A 21397-nucleotide genomic window follows, 5' to 3' on the forward strand; every position below is an offset into this window, starting at 1 on the left:
TGGGAGACCAGGATAAGTACCTGGCTCCTGCCATTGGATCAGTGCGGTGCGCCGGCCATGGCGGCCATTGGAGGGTGAACCAACGGCAAAGGAAGACCTTTCTCTCTGTCTCTCTCTCTCACTGTCCACTCTGACTGTCAAAAAAAAAAAAAAAAAGAATAAGGCTCAGAGAGTTTTATTGCCCAAGTGTTTATAATTCATAGTGATCCAAGTCCAGCTGTGTCTGTCTCTAGCATAAGACTCTTTCACTGGACCCTTTCTACTAGAAGTTTCTGGGGGTAGATGGGCCCCAGGTTTTAATATTCTTTGGAAGATGCCCTTGGATATTCTAATATTGAACATTGATTGGAAAAGGCTATACGTTCACTATTTTGACTTTCATGAGAGCAAGTCAGGCATCCAGTTTTGATATGTGGAGATGAAGAAATACTGACTAGCAAATTTTAAGATCTTCATTTTACATTATCTTCAGGTTTCTGTTTGAAGTTGCTTCATTCTTTACAAGGAAAAGAAGGAACATATTATGTTTGCAAATGCATGTGCGTATGTTGGACTGTTGCCATGTATCTCTCTCATGTCCTTAAGCATGGAAAGCTAGTTAAATGGCAGATATGTAGATGGAATAGGTACATGGAAAACATGTGGAAACTATTGACTAAAACAATGTGCTCATAGATAACAAGGTCAAGGAGAAAGAAAGTGTTGTGAATGTACAGTACAATCTCACATAGCTTCATATGTGAGTCTTTGTGTGTGGACTCTTTTTGACTTATAATTTAATAAACCTAAAATGTTTAAGAGCAGAAGTCGCTGGATTTGACAACTGATTGTTTAAGCTGCATAACCAGAGATGGAAGAAGACTATTGCTTTCTGGAGCTAGAGTAGGTAGGGTGGGTAAGTGGTGGTGATAAAGAAATATTTCCTTGCTGTTGTCTCATCTCATATCCTTGATATTTAGGTTTAGGTCAAATCATATTGCCCAAGAAGCTGGCCTGTCTTAAAAATTTTGTAGATTAACAGCAAAGGTGATTCCTAATCTACAACATTTAGTGAGATTTTGTTGTTTTTGGCTTGATGTGGTTTTCATAATGGTGTCAAATCCTTTCTCACTTTCCTTTGCTTCCCAGGTAGGCTGATGAACCCCTAAAATAATTCTGTAACAATCCTTGTTCAATATTGAACTTTGCTTCCCTGTATACCCTGCCTGCAGATCAAACCCTACCCCGACTTCACAATTTGTGTCTTCCATACTGAGGGTTCTTAGCACTCACAACTGTGACAGAAGGCTGCAGAAGGCTGTCTGGGCTCAATGACCATCAGTATCACAAGCACAGTTTGTTTGGAGGTGCTTACCTGTGTTCTAATGTTTATTTAGAGTTTCAAGGTGGGATGATGCTTCAAGTCAACAAGTGAGGCTAACAGAATTTGACCTTATCATTATTTCCTTTTCATTCACTGTTGGCTACCAGGAAATTCTAACATTTGCAGTTGTTTTAGCTTATATGCTTTTTTGTTATAGAAAAGAGAGGCATTTCTTGTAATAGTTAACATGATCTTACAAAGGGCTTCCTAAAGATAGACATACCCTGATTTTCCTAGACGAATGGGCTGTGTTCTGTGTCCTTGCCTAGCATAGGGTTTAGCAAAGGACATGGTCATCAGCAGGGCTGGAGCAGAGACACGTTTAATCAGAGGAGTGTTAGACTGAGGGACTACAAGCTAATTGAGGCTGCTGGTGCTTACTGAACCAGGCCATTCTTTGTTTCTGTTAATTGCAGGGTGACTGGAAATTTTAGGACAGTGGACATTTCCATCCAATCAAAGACAGTGCTCACAAAATATCGGAGTAGTTCTCCAGTTGTGTATTCCAGCTTCTCTGAAGTCAGGCTTTCTCAGTAAACCCAAGGATCCGGGGACCTGAGCTTGGTGTTCCTCCTTCCGACAGGGGACAGACAAGGACAAAAGAGACTCTCACAGGAAAATCTCTAGGCAGTTGACTGACTTCTTCAGCAAGGGAGAAGGAGTGTGCTGGACATTTTTAAATTTTTGTGGTGGCAGAGATATGGGTCCTTAGTGATCATTTTAACCCCTACCTAATCCAAATTGACTTCAACCTATTAAGTCCTACACTTGATCTTAGCCAAAAGGCCGAGAAGTGACACCTATTAAGTCCTATTGTGAATTTTTGGGAGAGTATAAAGGTAAAAGTTCCTCTTTAATCTTTTAAGGAAAAAAGAAAGATAAAGCACATAAGATTACTCTACAAAGGATTTTCCAACTGGGAATTTGTGACTATTATTATTTCTTATTTTTCTAAGCAAGCATGCAGTTTAGTGTTTCTTCTTCTTTGCTTAGACTAATGTTATAGCATTGCCCTTCCATGTTCCCATAGGAAGGAGAAAGCAGTACAAGAGTAATGCTGGTGGGATTTCAAGCCCATGGACACCAGAGCATAGTGCCGTTTGTAGATGTGTTCGCCCTTAGAAGAGATGAAGGGGAAGCCAGCATGGTGGGGAGAGGGATGGCTAGATCAGGACAGAAGCAGAAACTGCAGCTAGAGTCTGAGACCCACTAGGATTAATCCCAAGACACCTTTTTATCCTGTGAGACTGTTTGCCTTCTCCTACCAGTGTTTCGAGTTTCTCTCACAAGCAAGAAACATCGCTTCAACTAGAAGCAAGATCCATGCAGTGCCTTTAAGGTCCCTGTGTCTGCTTTCCATTTGCTTTTCTGTTTGCTTTCCATTTGGCCTACTTGATTTCTCTTGTATTCTGGGCACGTAGAGAATTGCATATTTTTGTAGTGGGCCTATTCTATCTATATTTGAATTTGCAGGAGGGCATGCCATTTAGAACAGTTTTACATAGCAGTGGTGAAGGAAAAGAGACGACTTTGTGGTTGAAATAGTAGCCTTCTTTCAATGACATTTGAAAGATAGATGTTCACCACCATGCATCTTTCCAGGCTACGGATCCAGCATATCTTGAGAAGATGAATGGATCAGAGAAGCTGGTTAATTCATTATCTTTGTTTTGCTGCTGGCTACCCAGGGAGAGCTGCTACCATGGCCAATAGGTTGTCCTGATCTTGTTTTTATGTTGATGTAAAGTATTCAGTATGCTGAACACTAAAATTTCTTGTGGTACTTCAGTTTCTGGAGGACACTAAAAATAGAGAGAATGAATGAAATATATCCCACTGAATAGTAGCTTCTTCCCCTCACTCCTGAATAAATTGGAAATCTCTTTCTGCCATCCTACAATACAGATTCCTAATGTCTCGTTTCTTGCCCTAGCATAGGGTTCTCTGGGGACTGGGAATAGTGCATTCATAGTATCGTTTCTGTAATTTTCTCTGATGCCATCTGAAGTGGGAGTTAAGAAACCTGAAGACAGAACTGATTTGAAAGAGGGAATTATCCTAGGAGGACAAGACTCTTCATTATGATAATTTATATCTGGCCAGATTGAAAGGGTAGGGGGCCTCTGAGCTAGCCTGTCATTTTCTGTTAAAGTTCTAGGAGATACGAATTGCTGACACATTAGAACTGTGGTGATGACAAAGTGATCACTGCACTAGTATTGTGCTTTCAAAGCAATCTAGAGTAAAGTTTGGGGAAACATTTTAGGAGTGTATGAAAGTGTTGGGGCCATTTTAAACCCTCATTTTATCTCCTTGCCTAAGGCATGCTATAGATACAAATCAAGTGGAGAATATATATCAGTTAGGATGCATTCTTTTGAAAGCAACAATAAAACCAATTCAAATTGGCTTAAGACAACAAAGGGGATAGATAAGCTCCTGCACTGTTAGAAGGCCAAGGAAGGGCCAGCTTCAGACTGTATTGATCCAGAGTTATTAGGACCCTGCCTTTTTTGCTCATGATTCTCTTGGCCTTGGCCTCCATGGTACTTTGGCACCATTCTGACTCTGGTTGCTTTCACGGTAGCAAGGTGCTGGGGCAGTTCCAGGTCTCTTGTGCACACATGACCCTGTCCAGAGTATGTGAATATGTCCTTGTACCTTTGTATTTAGAAAGGACCCAAGATTCATTCTGATTGGTCCACTTAGTTGGCTTAGAATAGGTCACCTGCTCACGCCCTGAAGTGAGGTAGAGAGCATTCCCAGAGTCACACAGAATCTCAGATGCACATGGCAATGTCAGAAAGGGCTGAATGGATGCTTGGGATACATCCTTGTGTCTCTAACAGCACACTGCAGTTGAGGTTCTTTTAAAATTCACAGACAAAGGAAAGCAGATTTCACGCCCACTTCCTCCCCGGAAGTTCCTGATGATTGTTAACACATTATATCTATTTAATTTTTCAAGACACCCAGAGAAGCCAAATCCCCCACTTATGCTCCAGTGCAGTACGTCCTAGCCAGTGCATCCCCCATATTTTCCCCCTTCACTCTTGATGCAATTTAATCCCATTTTCTTTCTGATTTAATAGTCATTGGAAAGAAAGAACAGCCGGCGTAGTCATTCCATATGATACCCCTAAATCTATTTTCAGTGTTTTACTATCACTTCAGTTAGCTTTGGTACCTCATGTCATAGTAAGGCAAATGTCCTTATTTTCTGTGATCTCTAGCTTACTGATTGGAGGTAGATTCAATCGACTTTCCTGAGGTCATATGCTGAGTTACGAGAGAGAGTTAGTATTAATGGTCACAACTCCAAGTTTGTAGGAGTTAACAAAATGCAACCTGTTGGTCAGATCTGGCCATCGCCTGATTTTGTAAATAAAGTTTAATTGGGGCACAGCCACATCTATTCATTTACATATGTCTATGACTACTTTCCACACTGCAATGACAGGGTGGAATAGTTGTGGCAGACACAGAATGGCCTGAAAGGCCTAAAGTATTTATTACCTTGCCCTTTACAAGAAAAGTTTACTGATCCATGAATTGAATGAGCCAAATTCTTCACTCTAGAAACTGAAAGATTTTACAGCTAAATGTTAGACTCTTTCCTAACCTTTTTAGATAGATTGTCTTTCAAAGTGATCAAGGAATAGTGGAAGGAGAAACAACCTGGAACGACTCATGTGGTCCTAGCCTCTTATTCCCCAGAAGAGAGACTGCTTAGAGACAACAAGTGACTTACACAGACTACACAGCATAATAGAGGTAGACCAGAATACCCTTTCTTTTCTATACCCATATTGTGTCTTGAAAGAGTCCCTAACCCTGCTGATACCAAGGGAGAGGTAAGTATTGAAATATTTGGGTGAGAACACTGGCAAGAGCAGCGAAGCTCTGCCACTTACCAATTTGGGCAGGTCATTTAAACTACCTGCTCCCAATTTCTTCGTCTGCAGAATGAAACTAACACCAGTACAGTGCTCCTGAAGTTATGCTGTGAGCGGGACATTCAATGGAACAGACATAGGAATATCTCAGTAAGTGTTAGCTACTGCGTCATCATGCAAATCAGCAGCAGCAGGTACCCTGCACCCGGCCTTGCATCTCTTCCGCCTGCCTGTGAGGACAAGGGCCCGCACTCCCTATCCAAAGCCGTCTGCTTCACCTGGGAACTGGGTTGTTTTTCTCAGGCTGCCTCAAGGATCTCATTCTTTTGCTTCAGCTTTCTTACATCTTCTGTTCCTTCCTCTCCACAGTTCCTTCAAATTATTAACAAAATAGTAGACTTACATATACTAAAGACAGTGCCATCATCTGTGTCCTGTTGATGTAGTATATTTCTCCCCTTCTCCTCCTTTCCCTAGTGGTTCACATCTTGCTGGCTTTATTCCTTCAAGTTTCATTCTAACTTCAACTCTTCTAAAAGTGTCCTAGCTAGGTTCAAATAAACACACACACACACACACACACACAAATCTTAAGCAGCATTAAAACTCCTGAGAACACACTTCATGGGAACCTCCTTTTTCCTTCATTTTGAACCATAATCCTATTTTGCTTCTCGTCTCGTCTCCTAATTAATTTGTCTTCCAAATTATTTCTTCTTTGCTATCTTGTACATAATTTCCCTGGTCTGAAGTTAAAAGTTCTTCCTGATAATCTTATGCCTTGGTATGGCTTCAGTGACTGTCCAGCTGATGAATGAAGTGTCCCTGTGAATGAAGCAGAACTTACACCACTCCTCAAACTGTCCTTTCAAATTACTCCTCCATTTGACTATTCATTCTTCCCCTCTTCATTTACATTTGTGTTCTTTTTTTTTTTTTTTTTTTTTTTTTGACAGGCAGAGTGGACAGTGAGAGAGAGACAGAGAGAGAAAGGTCTTCCTTTTGCCGTTGGTTCACCCTCCAATGGCCGCCGCTGCAGCCGGCGCACCCCGCTGATCCGATGGCAGGAGCCAGGATCCAGGTGCTTTTCCTGGTTTCCCATGGGGTGCAGGGCCCAAGCACCTGGGCCATCCTCCACTGCACTCCTTGGCCATAGCAGAGAGCTGGCCTGGAAGAGGGGCAACCGGGACAGAATCCGGCGCCCCGACCGGGACTAGAACCCGGTGTGCCGGCGCCGCAAGGTGGAGGATTAGCCTATTGAGCCACAGCGCCGGCCCAACATTTGTGTTCTAATACCTAATGCATGCCAAACACTTGTTATCAGTCCCATTCTGTGCTGAGAGCTTTAAAAGCATGATAGAAGTTTAACAAGTAATAACTCAGGAGAAATTTTTTACCGAAAATGTACAAGCTCAGTACATTCAGGTAAGCAGCTTCGAATCACGAAAGACCATCACCAACATTCTAGGAGCTGTCAGTGCTCTCGTCCGGTCATTAACCCTGTGTGCAATGACAGTTGTCACCCAAACTTCTAACAACATTTTTAGTTTAACCTGTTTCTGTATATTATTTAAACATAGTCATGCAGTATATATTGGCTTCTTTCCTCAATTTGATGTTTGGAGATTTGTCTGCCTTCTGTGTGTAACTGTTGATTACTCATGCTTCTTTCTGTATGGTGTTCCCTTCATATGAACTTGCTACAATCTCTGTATCCATTTTTCTGTTGCTAGAAACTTGGAATATTTTTAGTTTATTTATTAGTACAAATAAAGCTATTATGAAATTATCAAATACATCATTCATTGCACCATGCACACATTTTTTGGGTATATTGCTTAAACTGAAGATGCTAGGTTATAGGTCTACATGCATTCAACATATTAATAATTTTAAAAAGTCACTTTATTTCTCCATTACTAGTATATGAGAGTTCTTGTTCATGCAGCATGTATTCCAACCCTCAAACAGTTCTGTGAGATAGTGACTATTTTTTTTCATTTTGTATTTGAATAAAGTCTGAATCTTAGATAAATAGCCAATGTCATGTACTGTAGTGATATATCCCCCAAGGCAGTATAACCCCAGAGCCTGCATACTTTTAACCACTATCCTTTTCTCCTTCTCTAGAAAATAAAGATGATCCTTGGCTTTGTAACTCCCAAAGTTCCGATACGTGAAGTTCAAGCCAGCCCAATGTGAGCTCAATGTGTGTCAACTCCTACTGTGGCCAACAGATGGCACTAACAGTAGTTTGAAACTTTTCATTTTGGGCTTCTGAACAAAGGAATTTGGGTTTAGCCTCTTAGAACTAGTTTGTCTTCATACTGGCCTGAGCTGTCCCAGGAGAACTAGAAACTTTGAAACCATTCCTTTCATCCACCCTACAGTGGGATCCGTAGTCCCATCCATCTTACTCAAAACTAACTCTCAAGTATACAACTACCCCCTGCCACACACACACACACACACATTACATTCTCTTCTTCTTCCTCTGTCTTCCCATTATCCTCTTTTCTTGTCTCCCTTGAACACTTGCCACAGGTGGCTTCTAAGGAACTGCTCTGTCCTGCTTTGCTCTTACTCCTGAGGCAAGACCTGGGTCCTCTGTCCTGGGTGTCGAACGTAGTCTGGCACAGGGAAGGTACTCATGTTTCGGCACTGACTGAAGTTTCAGCAGAAGCCCAAAGGTTCAAAATAACTATTTTTCCTTCTTTCAGTAAGCTCAATGGGCATTTAATTTGCTCCATGTGCTCATGTTCTGGTGATATGCTCTGACCTACTGGAGCACATGGCTCTGCCCAAACAATGTAGCTTATTTGTGTCTTCTGTCTTCTTTCTTTCAAAAGATGGAGGACAGGAGGACTCAAACAAAAAGACCATTTCTTTCGAGAAAAGCGCGGATTGCCACAGCAGTTCTGATGGGAGACTACGATATGACTAGGCTGCCGTCTAGCCTGGTTCAAATCGAATGTCTGGTAAGGAAAGATTGGGAATGGGGTTACCGCAGGCAGGCAGCTGAAGCAGCAAGGACCAGTCTGTTCCTTTATGAGTAATAAAGAAGTTGTTGGGTCTTAGACTGTTTGTTTCTGGGCTAGATTTTTGGTTTTGTTGTGCATTATAAATTTGAGAAAGAGAGAGGGAAGGAGGAAGAGGGAACACACTCTCATCTATTGGTTCACTCCCCAAATACCTGCAATAAGCCAGGGCAGGGCCAGGCTTAAGACAGGAGCCAAGAAGTCCATCCACCCAGGTCTCCACCATGGGTAGCAGGGACACAAGTACTTGAGCCATCACTGCTGCCTCCCAGGGTCTGCATTAGCAGGTAGCTAGAATCAGGAATTGGAGTTGGCAATGGAATCTAGACATTCCTATGGGGAACAAGATGGGGAACAAGGACATTTTAATCAATGGGCTAAATAGCTGTTCCCGTGTTTTTTTTTTTTTTTTTTTAATTTGATAGGTAGAATTATAAACAGTGAGAGAGAGAAAGGTCTTCCTTCCGTTGGTTCACTTCCCTAATGGCTGCCATGGCTGGTGCTGCACTGATCCGAAGCCAGGAGCTGGGTGCTTTCTCCCAGTCTCCCATTCAGGGGCAGGGACCCAAGCACTTGGGCCATCCTCCGCTGCCCTTCCGGGCCACAGCAGAGAGCTGGACTGGAAGAGGAGCAACCAGGACTAGTACCCGGCACCCCAACCAGGACTAGAACCCTGGGGTGCTGGCACCACAGGCAGAAGATTAGCCAAGTGAGCCATGGTGCCGGCCCTGTGGGTTTGTTTTTAATCACATGGTTTTATGCATTTGTAAGAGGGTAGATAAAAACATTAGAAATGTTAACATTAAAAATATTATATCCTTCCTACAGTTACAGGTTTTTAAGGTTAGAATTGATATCCATCCTCATTCTTGGGTGTCATGCGTAGAGTTAGGAGCCAGACTGCTTAAGTGCAGTTCTTGGTATTGCCAGCTTCTTTATTTGTGATGTTAGACTGTGGGGAGCAACTGAGACTAGACTAAGTTACTGGAATTATGACTTATTCTATGCATCTGCTCTCCCACAATGTGGCGCTGAGAGAAAGAGACCAAACAACCTCTACGCAGCTGCCTCATCAGTTTGACTGATAAGCTGCAGGAGCTGATCCTGCTCCTGATTGGAGGAGAGCAGCGTACTCGGCATGTGGGTAGCAGAGTTGGGATTGGTGGAAGAGGACTATAAAGGAGGAGAGAGACAACATGCACCAGGAACATCTGAAGGAACACCTGAGCAGCCCCCGAGAGAGCCGGCCGGCGGTGTGCTGCTCCTCCACGGAAGTGGGGAAAGCGGCGGAGGGTGCCGCCCCTCCACGGAGGCAGGGGGGCCGGCAGCTAACCTGGGATGGCGTCGTTCCTCTGCGAGTGAGGGAACGAACGGCAGCTAACCCGGGAAGGGCCAGGCAAAAAGAACAGCGCAGGGTCCGGTGTCGTTCCTCCGCGAATGGGGGAGCGACATTAGACAAATTCTTTAACTTCTTGGAGACTCAGATTTCTCATCTGTAAAGTGGGTTTAATAATAGCACCTTCCTCATAGGTTTATAATGGGAATTAAATGAGTTAATACTTACGAAACCCTTAGAACAATGAATGCCAGCCCGTATTAAATGTTCTTGGTAAATATTGACTTTTTTTCATCACACCAGATGTAATGGTTTTATGATGCTATCTGGATAATAGAAGCATTTTTACAGTAAACACGAACAAATTCCTGTATTATTATATTTCTCGATGTGGTAGCTTTTATTACTAGGGGGAGAAATGGTCAAATGTAAATGAACTTATATCTAAACCATTTTCTCACCTATTTTACAGAATATTTTCTGTAGTCTTTCCACAACAGAATTCTATACTTTGCACATGTTGTGATAGCTGTGTTGTAGCTTAAACTTTATTAGCTACTTTTACTGCCAAATCTCATTTGAATCTCTGAGAAATCTTTGCAAGATGAGATAGAGCTTTATAAAATTTCATTCCTATGTTATGCAAGGGATAAGAAAGCTTGTGTTAGGGCCAGGCATTGTGATACAGTGTGTTAAACTGCCACTTGGGATGCCTACATCCCATATTGCAATGCTGGTTCAAGTTCCAGCTCCTTGACCTCTGGTCCAGGTTCCTGCCAGTGCATCCTGGGAGGCAGTAAATGACTCAAGTATTTGGGTCCCAGCCACCTATGTGGGAAACCTGGATTGAGTTTGAGGCTCCTGGGTTTGGCCTGACCCAACCCTGATTGTTGCTGGCGCTTAAGGAGTGAACGAGCTGAAAGAAGATCTCTCTCCCTCTCTCTCTCCCTCTTTCTCTTCCTTTCCTGTCCCTCTGCTTTTCAGGTAGATGCATGTAAAGAAATAAACATTCAAAACAAAACAGAGAGTGTGGTTACTGGTGGCAAGATCTTTAGCTTGGTAAATGATTGCCACCCTTGCCCTAGTAGTTCACGTTCATTGTCAAGTTCCATGAGCTTGTGGACAAATGTGCTTAGGAGGGAGATTGGTAAGCTGCAGGTAATTAGCATGTATGCCCATTAGTAAAATGAGGTAGACATACTAGCTTCTACCTAAATACAGAAACTAGACATTAAAATCTTGATAGTAGACTTCACAGACCAGGGCATTGTCTTAAAAATAAAGGTGGGAAACAGAAGTCTCATACGACTCCATGAAAGCCTTTCGACTTGTGGATTCCCTGAAGCAGCTGAGAATAGCACCATCCGTGAATACAGTAACCGTGGGAGTTTACACATTTTTGTGGGTCTGGAAAAAAATTCCAGGATCTCCATTCCCTACAGTTGTAGCAAGTTGCTTTTGTGGTTTCTGTTTATTTCTGCAGGTACTGGCATATCACAAGATAATTTTATTTTGTGGGTCTGCTTTAGCATCCAAATGTTCAATGCTTTTCTGGTTTTATGACTCAGAACTATTGATTTTCGCTTTCCTGGGACCTGTATCTGACAATCCCTGTTAGACACCTCCCTGCTTTCTTCCTTGGCCGTGGCGTGGCCAGAATGTAGTGAGGTTCCAGAGTACCTTCCTATATCTCCTTTATCTCACCCACGGCTCCCTCTAAGGCCCCTCTTCTTTTTCTGCCATTTCCTTGATCTCCGGCCTTAATTCCAAAGCCCCAGGACACCTTTATTGATTTTAAAAGACTGACCTGCTTTATGCTGGAACCAAAACCTTCACATTTTCAGAGAAAAAGAATGATTCCAAGAGTTTTGCATAAGACTTCATTTACTTCAGTTCAACAAATATGCATGGGGTTTCTGTCTCTGCCATCACAGGCCCTCAGGATAATTCTCTTTGAAAGCGTGGAACTTTGTGATTATCCAGGTTCATTCTGATTCAGCTCCTTTCTCATGGGAAGCTCGTGGAATTGATAAAGTATAGCTGCTGTCTATTGTTGTTGATGAAGTTTCTCTAAACTTTCTTTTTGCAACCTCTTCCCCGGCCTTGCCAAAGCTGCACACCTGTCCTACCAGCGGTCTCTCGGTGGAGGTGTTTTTATTTGAAAAATGCTTGCTAGCTCTTTAGTTATTTTCCTGCAAGAACATTAGGGAGAAATCTATCTTACTGTATCACCAGCTTGTTGAAGGAAAACTATAAAGGATAAGCACCTTGGGCCCAAAAGTTCTGAACAATCGGAAGGAATAAAAGGGTCTCTTCTTGCCTGTCAGGAATTGTGTGGTGGATACGGTGGTGCCTTCTTCAGGACTCAGCTGTGACTTCGGGCTGTGGACGGTTCCCAGTTCACATTCTGCCTAGCTGCTCTCTGCCTCTGGGAGTCACTCTGCCCAAGGTCGTGATCCCTCCCGGGAGGCTGGACAGCATCTCACGACTTTTTCTCTAGAGTACAAATGCCCAGGCCCTTGCTTCCATTCAGGATGACTGTAAAGTCTCCCAAGTCTCAGAACTTTGTGTGGGACCCACAGATCTCTTTTGAGAGTGCATCACAGTTCAGCTCCTCCTCCTGCCTAACCCTGCTTCCTTTGCTTCCCTCCCGAGTTGCAAGTTCATTCCCAAAATAAAACTCAGTCTGTTTCTGGAGAACTCAACCTCATACCAGGAATAGGTTGGATAAAAATTGAGGGAAAATATCCGTCAATGCCACCCCAAACACACCAATCCAGTACTGTTCTGACTCTTAAAATACCAACAATGGGTAGTGAGCTACAGTAGTAGTTAGGCCATCTGGGTGTTTCTTGGCCTGGAAGTTCTTATGAATGGTACAAGTAGACCGTTTTTTAACTGATCTCTCAGTTAAAATTCCTTCTTGATGCACTCAAAGAAAACAAAGAATTTGTGCTCTTTACTCATTGTCCTCCATGTTGAGGTTGGGCACACAGTGTGGTAGTCCTCGTGGCAGAGAGAGGGGGTAGGAGACAATTTCAGTATGTCTAGAGATGCTGTGATCGGTATCCTAGAAGGATCTGTAAGAAGAAAATTGCTAACCTAGAGTTGCAGGGGAAGTTTAGTGAAGAGTTTTCTATAAATGCTGGGAACCAGGGGTTGGATTGGTGCCTGAGCCTTGGGAACACGTAGTCTGGGCTCTAGATGAGGGGCAGGAGATTATGGAGAAAAGACAGGACCCTAGTGGGTTGAATAACTGAGGAATGTCCAGAGCTGTAGCTGGAACCCTGGGCTTGCATTGGGCTGAGCATTGGCGGGAGTGGTACTGCAGGGCTAAGTGTGCAGCATGTTCAGTAAAAGGACCTGTACCCTCAGAGCAGTGGAGAGACAGTGATGGATTTCTGCAAGGAATTGATATTCCTGTATTTTCTTACTTTGTGAGTTTAATATTTGTGAGTTATGATCATTTATAACATAGATTAGTCATGTTGAATGAAGGAAAGTTAAATCCAATGTCCCCAACATAATCAGAACAAGGAATTGTTCTCTTCAGCATGCATTTGTTTGGAGCGGGGTTTGGGACACAGATCAATTTCAGTAATTCCAAGAAGAGGAATTAGAGAAGGTGACAGGTAAGTGTGGGTGTGGGCACACAGGATCACTGAGGCAGCCGTTACCCTGGTATGCTGTGCCCCTGCCTGAACATCTCTATCTTTCTTCCTTTTTTTTCTTTTCAATGTACCTTTGTTTCCATGTCTTTTTCTAGCTCTGTCTCTGTTTCTTCAATTTTTCTCTCACTGAGTGTTTCTCTGCTGCTTCCGGCAAAACAGACACCAAAACCATATCTGTTAAACAGATTCTCCCTAAAGAAAGTTCCGTGCGCCCACCCTTAGCCACAGCACACCCCGTCTGAATCTCCAGAAATGCCTAGGATGACACAGTGGAGCCATTAGGAGCTCTGTGCCTTCATGGAAATGCAATTTTCTGTCATAGATTATCCTAGGTCTAAGTAGAAAGCATAAATATTTTCTGTTATTTTATTCATATCTAAGCTTCTTAATTAAAAAATAATTATAGTTTTCCCCAAGCCAATATTTGATCTTAAACTGTGCACATGCACTGGCACCAGTCCTTCCCAAGAAGGTTTCCCTGAGTTTGAATCTGATGTGGCTGCTCCAGCCCAAACCATGTAGCTGAGTGCCAGTGTTTCTGCAGGAACTCATTCTCTTTCAGACTGCTGGGCTGCGGGGGAGTAACTGAAGGCAGCTATTGATCCTGGAAGAACAAATGAGAGAAAAGAACCAGAACAAATAAACATGGGGGACCCAAATCCTGGAAATCATTTGTCCCCATCAAAACCTCTCCTCTGTTCAGCTGTTCTTTCCTTTAAACAATTAAAATAAACCAAGAAGGAATGAACACTGCTGATAGATTTGTTAAGGTTACAGGTTTGTGTCTATGTGTGTGAAGATATTATTGGAGCTGCCCCTTCTTTCTTGATGTTTGTCATGTTTTGTTTGCTCTTTCCCAATCTTATTCTGTTTGAAGTGAGATGTTACTTCACTGTGGCAATTTGGGTTGCTTAATTGATGTTGCCAACAAGAAACCACTCCGGGTTACTCTTCTGTAATCAGAAATATCTCTAATCCCTCTATTGATGAGCTTCTTGGCATGAAGCACGTCTGATGTGGAGGGGAGAACAAAGGCTAAGGATGCAGAGTGAAGTCTTAACCAGAAAGTTCAGGGTGGAGAGCTTTGAACAGACTGACTCTTGATTAAGCTGAAGCAATCTATAGCATGCTCTTTCACTGTCATGAGATGGGGTTCACTCAAATGTTTTTTACATATATGAATACTTTCCCAGGGTAGTGAACCTTGTCCATACCCAAGAGAAAAAGTTTGGGAGAGGTTGGCAGACTCAAGTTCTAGGTCTGCTGTGGATAGTGTGACATTAAGTGGGTCCCCTGAGCTCCCAGGACACCTGACAGACTAGATAGTCACCAGTATCTGGTGGTCATTGGTATCCTTTGCACAGACCTAATATTCTAGATGGATGCATTTTAGGTCCTAATCCAAAACAGCTGTTTTGTCTCTTAAGCAATTCCAGTCTCCTTTTAAAATTAGAGGTTGCAGAAGAAACTATGTCCATGGAACTAGTAGTTCTTATTCCTTGGCTAAGGGATTGGTCAATGTGTTTCCGATTGTAGTTGCAGAGAACTGTTGGACATGTTGTTCTGTTTCCACTAGGATGAGGTATGTGCGGATGTGGGAGTGTGCAGGCATGCACACATACGTGTGTGTTTAGTGGCGGGGGTGGGTGGGGTGGGCTTGAGCAGCCAGAAAAGAACATTCGTAGCAGCAGAATGTGTGGTGGTCAGCTTAGGGATCCCCTGAGCAATTTCCTTCTCTTCTTGCTCACTCTGCTTTTTACACCAGCTTCTAAGTGACAGCAGCTGCCTCACAGACTCCCTACACCTCCTCCTTATGATTCTCCAGGTCTGCCCTGTGGGAGTGATTTACAAAGACTTCCTTAAGTTCTTCCAGGCCTCTGTGACTCACTCTGTACCCAGCAGGTCCTCAGTAAAGAATTGGTAAATGGAATTGAATATAATTAAGTTTCAAATCTTAGCTCTCTGATGCAGCCACCCTTTGGGGACCCTCTAGTGCTGAAGTCTTCGGGAGTGAGAAGGCTGAGAGCGAGCAGGTTGAGTTTAGTGGTTAACAACTGTCCTTATTGCACCATATGACCTGCTCTCTTGCTCAGTTCCTGTCCTCCCATGGTTCCTGAATGTGCTGTATCTACTCTACTCTGCTAAGCTTGTAGGGAACACTTACTGATATTTAGGAATTGTTCATAGGGTAGTAGTTTTCATCTCAATACTGTCACCATCCTATTGTAAGCCACCAAGGCTTCTCGTCAGGATTACATGGTCATAACTTAAACGGGTGGTTTTCTGGTTTTCCAGCTGTTAATGTGCATCAGCCACCTGGGTGGTTTATTACAACACAGATTGCTTGGATCCACACTCAGTGTTTCTGATTCAGTAGGTCTGGGTGAGCCCCCCCCCCCCCCCAATCTGCTTTTTCAACTGGTTCCTGGGTGGTATTGGTGCCATTGGTCCTCAGACCATACATGGAGGATTTATGCCCTAACTGGACTCCTTAACTCCTCCTTGGCCCCCAAACTTGTTAGTTATCCAGAAGTTGAAGTGATCTATTAAACATAGTTGGATATAAGTTGGATGGCATCATTCTCTTCTCACTCCCTTCCAGTGTCCTCGTCCCAGGCTGCGAGGCTTTGTGCATTCTGGGTTATGAGGACACAGGGTCTGGCCCAGCTGTGTCTCCCCCACCATCCTACTGTCTCATCTGCCTGCAGTCAGGACTCCACCACTCCTCCTGCTTTTGTCTACCTGCTGTTGCTCACGTGGCCTCTTCTCTCTGTGCTGTTATTTCACCCATATTACCTGCACGTCCTTCCCTTCTTAGAACACTGTCATTTCTTCAGAGAAGCAAAGCTTGTGTTTCTTCTTATTCCTTCTCCCCCTTTATAATCTTTAGCACATCACTTTATGTTATTCGTCTGAGTTTAGACTTCATGAACAACCATGTTTCCTTTGTGGTGATAAACTTCATAAAGGAAGGGGCCTTATATGTTTGTATCACTACTGAACAGAAATTGCTTGGCATATGTTAAATACTCAATAAACATTTGTTCCATGAATGATTGGATGAAAGGGAGGATGGATGTATGGTAAGGAAAAATTATTTTTCTCTTCTCAAAACTTACGATATCAACTGCATGTATTTCATACACTTCCATTCTCTAAGTCTGTGTGGATATAGCTTTAATTCAATTCTGACACTACCCAGAGCTAACACACACCACACAACACTACTCCCCACTTCAAATGCCAATTACAAGCAGTGGATCCCTCGGTAACCCACACTTTGGTCTGACTTGGTAGTAGACCCCCTCCTCTGTTTCAATTATTTGATATAAAAGCTCTTAGAAATGGGGGAAGGATTTCATTTCTACCAACCAGTTTATGTAGCAGATGTGATAATGGTTACAAATGAGCACTCAAAGGAGAGGCACCTCGGGTGAGATCTGCAAGTGTCCCAGAAGCAGGCACGCTTCACTCAGTCTCTAGCCCTTTCCCCCTCCCTGGAGGTCTAATTCTCTAATCTTGCCTTTGTGTTTTTGGTGACCATCCTGAAAATTATCTGGGGACCCCAGCCAACCATCATTGCATAAGCATACAAAAAGATACTTGGCACTCTGGAGATCTTAAGGGTCTTATGAGATCTTATTTTAGGAAATCAAAGATAAAGAACAAATATTTTTACAAAGATGCTCTTCTTATCCTAAACTTACAAAGACTTTTATTGGTCTGTGTTAGGAACTAGGGCCAGAGACCAAGTATGTACTTATTATTGTGTAACAGATGGTAACGTTTCTGGAATCCTTTGAAGTTCCAGGAAATCTTCGGAGAGGAACAGAAAGTACCTATCACCCAGCCTTTGTCTATGGCCACGTGTACCGCTTTATCTGTCAGTGAGCATGGCCGATCTCTGGCTTTGAAACATTTGTCTAAGTTGCTGAACTCCCCAACACACACCACTTTGGTTGGTTGGGTCAGTTCATCACATGTATTGCCCTTCAAACACATTATTCTGACAATCTGATTTTCAAGCTAATAAAAGTGTTCTTTATGCACAATAAGGCCAGCATTTTGAGAAAGGTACTTTTGGCTCCAAATAACAGCGTTCTTTCGTGGATAGTTTTGTGGGATTTTACCTGCCTTATTTGGAGCTGTGTTTTGGCGTAGCCTATTTCTCTGGGGGAAATGTTGTCCCTTCCTGGACTTTTTCCGGTTTGTGTCTTGTCTGGCCAATTTTCTGTTCCTAGGTTGCATTTGTGAAAGCTATGCCCAGGGAGAATTAAAGCATTTCTCAGAGCTCATGGACTGGTAGGGTCATGGTGGTCACGTGACTCAGCAAATGCTGAACCCAAGCCTATATTCACTGATCTACTCCAGCACAACACTCACCTCTCTGCCTATGTGTTGACCCCTGCGTCTCCTTTTAAGCTTGAGGGGTTAAGCAAGCAATCATGCTCATACAAAATGGGACACCCTAATGGGGCATTTGAGACAGGAATTCATGGATTTCACCACCCATACTCCACTCAATGAAGTGGTTCTAAAGTGATATTTTTATCTGCAGAATTTTGATGGTTTTGTTCTATTTTTTTTTTTTTTTCTTCAAAGAAGTGGTTTCAGGGAAGCACAGCATTGAAGAAAGTGTCTGAAATTGGCATTGAAACAATTTACTCTGATGCAGAAACTGTCAGGTACTCATAATAGATAAAACTGAGTTTGGGTGTCAGAGATTTCATGCAGAGTCAATATGAAATCTGTATTAGGATTAATGGAGAGACAGAATCAATAGGATAAGTACATAGACATACAGATGGGTCTTTATTAGGGTAATTAGCACACGTGATTATGATAGCAGAGAAGTAATGACAGGTTATCTGCTGGCTGGAGACCCCGGGAAGCTGGTAACTCTCAGTCCAAGCCCACGGGCTTGAGTGTAGCTCTCAGAGGATGGAAGCCTGACTGCCTGCAATGGGGAGGGGACCTGTAGAAGTCCTGGAATTGCTATAGAACAACCCCAAACTACACTGGAGGAGTTTTAATAGAACCCCTGGACCTGGGTCTCCTTGCCTGACTCATAGAAAGCCAGTCACTGACACCTAGGGTGCTGGAAAAAAAAAACGTAGGCACGTCTTGCTTTGCACAAAGCAAGGAGCCAGGCAGCTGTCATGCAGTTCCCAGGATTCGACAGAGAGGAAAGGCAGTGAATGCTTTAGTCCAAAGTTGGGGATGAGCAGTTCATGATCAGCTCATATGGGCCTCCAGCTGGTCCACGGTGTGTGTGGCCTTTCTTTGATTGGTTTGTGATAGGGACCAGTGGGCCTCCTATGCAATGGCAAAAGGTAGGCTCCAATCTGTGTAGGTCTAGGGGTAGATAGGGTATTGGCTTTCTTTGATCCAGACTTGGAAGTTCCTGAAAAAAATCTCACTTTAAGTCTAACTCTAGAGTGTTAGTTACAGAGGTGGTAAGTGAACTTCAAGTCCTGAAGTCTGGAGTTTTGCCTGTGAGTTCTTTCAAGAGCTCTCAGAAGAGGTCAGCGTTGAGATAGTGAGTATGTTAAGGATAGGGACAGTTGTGCTACTCCCTTCACTTGCTAGACAACCTCTTGTGACATTGAGACTTTCCAAACTCACTCTTCACTTCTGTGTGTGCAGTACGTACTTGGGCCACCCTACATTTTACTCAAGTAACCCAGGGAGCAAGGGGAACCAATGTGAACATGAAGTGCATGCTGCCTGCTGAATGGAGCAGGCACGTGTGTGAAGCTGTGGCTAGTTGGCTCCTTAACCTGCAATAGGATAAAATCGACTCTTGATGGCTCCTTACAGCTGACCCTAGCCCTTGGTTTCACAGAAGGGCATGTGAACTGGAGCTGACCAGTGGGAGCAGAGCAGGCTCCTGGTCACCGAGCTCACTTTGGGATGGTCGTGTGACCCAGGTCAGCACATGGAAAGGATCTAAAGGAGTTTTGCTGTGGTATTGGGCTGGAGATGTAGACTACAAGCCCAACTACCTTTGCTGTCCCATGGAGAGAACCCTTGAGAATGAATCCCCCACAGAGCAAAGCCGAACTGAGGAGAGAGAGAAGGAGAGCGAAGGAGGAAGTGAGATTGATGGAGACTGAAGTTGAGGTTGAATTCATACAGTAGTGTGGATTGAAGGCCTAGATATTTCACTGCCTTTTTGGTTACATGGTTATATAAACCAGTGCATTCCTTTCTTTGCGTACACTAGTTTGTGTGAGATTTTTGATATTTGCAAGTGAAAAAGTTCAGTAGTATACAGTTGCAAAAGGGAAGAGAAGACTAAATCTTCAAAGGACCACCCTTCACTCAACAGAGAATTGAAGCTTTGCTATACTAAGGCCACTCTTTCCCCCCAAATTGGGAACAAACCTACTTTATTTTCTAAAAGCCAGCAATATAGAGTTCTCCAGTCATGCTTTTTTGTATGGGCAAACAGCCCTCAGGTTTCCTCCCTACTCTAAAAGAGCTCTTAGTGATTTCTGTTCATTAGGGCATGGAGCCCAGTGTCTCTTCTCGGACTGCTTCCCAAGCAGTTGGTTTTTTTTATGCTATCCATAAGTGTTTTCATGTTTGTTTCCCAAAGGTAATTTGAGAATTTTAAATCAAAGCAAATACAGAGTGCCCTGGAGAGGCAAGGTGAGTGCAGTGATAAAGGCCAGAACATGGAAGGTTGCAGTGCTTTGGAGCTAAATCTGGAGCCAAACCCATATTAGGAAGTTAGGAATGTGGGATTTTAGGAGTGTTTGAACCTAAATCCATCGTTCAGAGCTGGCGGATGGCTTTGTGGAGGAACAATGATCAAGTTGAGGTTAGATTCCCAGGCAGATATTATTGTTGTTATGACTCAGCAGGAAAATGTTGTAGAGTTTAGGGTGAACCCTGAGAAGTGAAAGGAGTGACAGGTGCTTTCAGGACTTTTTTTTTTTTAAAGGAGCGATCAATTTTGCTTTTTCTTTTTGTTATATGTATTGTATATGAATGCACACTCATATATGTATATATCCTTATGTATGCTTGTGCACACATGTGCACATGCCCACTTGTATGCATGTGTGTGTATGTATGAATGTGCAGCTGGGCATTTATCTTCTGGTTTTGAGGTGCAGAATCATATTCATGTGCCAAGATCTCATTACTAATTTTACAGAAAAAGCGGTGTTTTATTACCAGTGTCCTTTTACCTCTCCAGTAACAGTTTCAAATGGGGGTTGTGGAAGGGCATCAAGAGGGAATATTTGAAGTTCATCAGGTAACGTTGTAGAAGGGATGCTAATTGATTAATGGATTTAAAAATGGAAAATCTGAAGATAAAAGCAAAATGTGAGCAAAGAACACATTTAAATACTGAAATTTTATGAAATGGACACATGCACAGCTGTCTCCAGTTTCTTCTTCTCCTGACGTTTTTCTGACTTCTTGTCATACAAACCAGGCATTGGTCTCCTAACCAGTTTATCACTGTTCTGAAATGATTCCCTGATAGCCAACCAGGCACCCCCTCACTTAAATTCACACTGTGCCGGAGAAGACGTGCCTTTCCCTTCCTAGCTCTCCGTGTCCCACTTCACCAAGGCCACACCAACCCGAGGCCTGGGTTAGAGCTGCACGAAAGTTACAGAATTGCTTTATGCTGTCAGCTAAATGTCATAGCTTGATTTCCATTTGACCCTAAGGAAGGAAAATTTTGAATGTTGCTTTCCTATTTTAATACATGCACACATTCCACATCCCCTCTCTGAAAGTTAATTTCCTGGTTAGTTGTTTGAGGCTGCTTCTGGGATTTGTCACCAGTGAGATGAAGATGTATGAGGATTGCACAGAAGTTGCAGTCCTTTTAAATTTTTAAGAGGAATTTTCACTTGAGAGCAAAATTTTAATTGGACATCTAAACTTCCAGATAAGCTTTTGTTCACCATTTGTCATGAATTTATGGGGAGAATGAAAAAAAATCAATATTCTACTGTACTTCTTTCATCCTAAGGAGGTTGAAAGATTTCAGCTGCAAAGTGAGAAGATCAGAAGAGAAACAGATTTATAAAAAACACCCCCATCTTACCAGTGTCATTTGGAAGAAC

The 21397-nt window shown here is 43.0% G+C and overlaps 1 protein-coding gene and 1 non-coding gene across 15 annotated transcripts in view; both read left to right on the forward strand.

The window, feature by feature from the left end:
• Positions 1 to 21397, forward strand: part of RBMS3 (RNA binding motif single stranded interacting protein 3) — a 1620164-nt gene that overhangs the window by 96347 nt on the left and 1502420 nt on the right. The gene's annotated exons all lie outside the window — the stretch shown is intronic.
• Positions 1 to 21397, forward strand: part of LOC108177938 (uncharacterized) — a 148200-nt gene that overhangs the window by 51232 nt on the left and 75571 nt on the right. For 5 of the 6 annotated variants that reach the window (XR_016232883.1, XR_016232884.1, XR_016232886.1 and 2 more), the window contains 2 exons: positions 5329 to 5409; positions 8109 to 8240. The exons of the other annotated variant lie outside the window; for it this stretch is intronic. This is a non-coding gene — a transcript (uncharacterized LOC108177938). Of the gene's footprint in view, positions 1 to 5328; positions 5410 to 8108; positions 8241 to 21397 lie in introns of those variants that run through there. 6 annotated transcript variants of the gene reach the window in all.

The sequence above is a fragment of the Oryctolagus cuniculus genome, chromosome 4, assembly GCF_051225735.1.
Source record: "Oryctolagus cuniculus isolate XC-2025 breed Fujian yellow rabbit chromosome 4, ASM5122573v1, whole genome shotgun sequence".
In the NCBI taxonomy this organism is placed as follows: Eukaryota; Metazoa; Chordata; class Mammalia; order Lagomorpha; family Leporidae; genus Oryctolagus; species Oryctolagus cuniculus.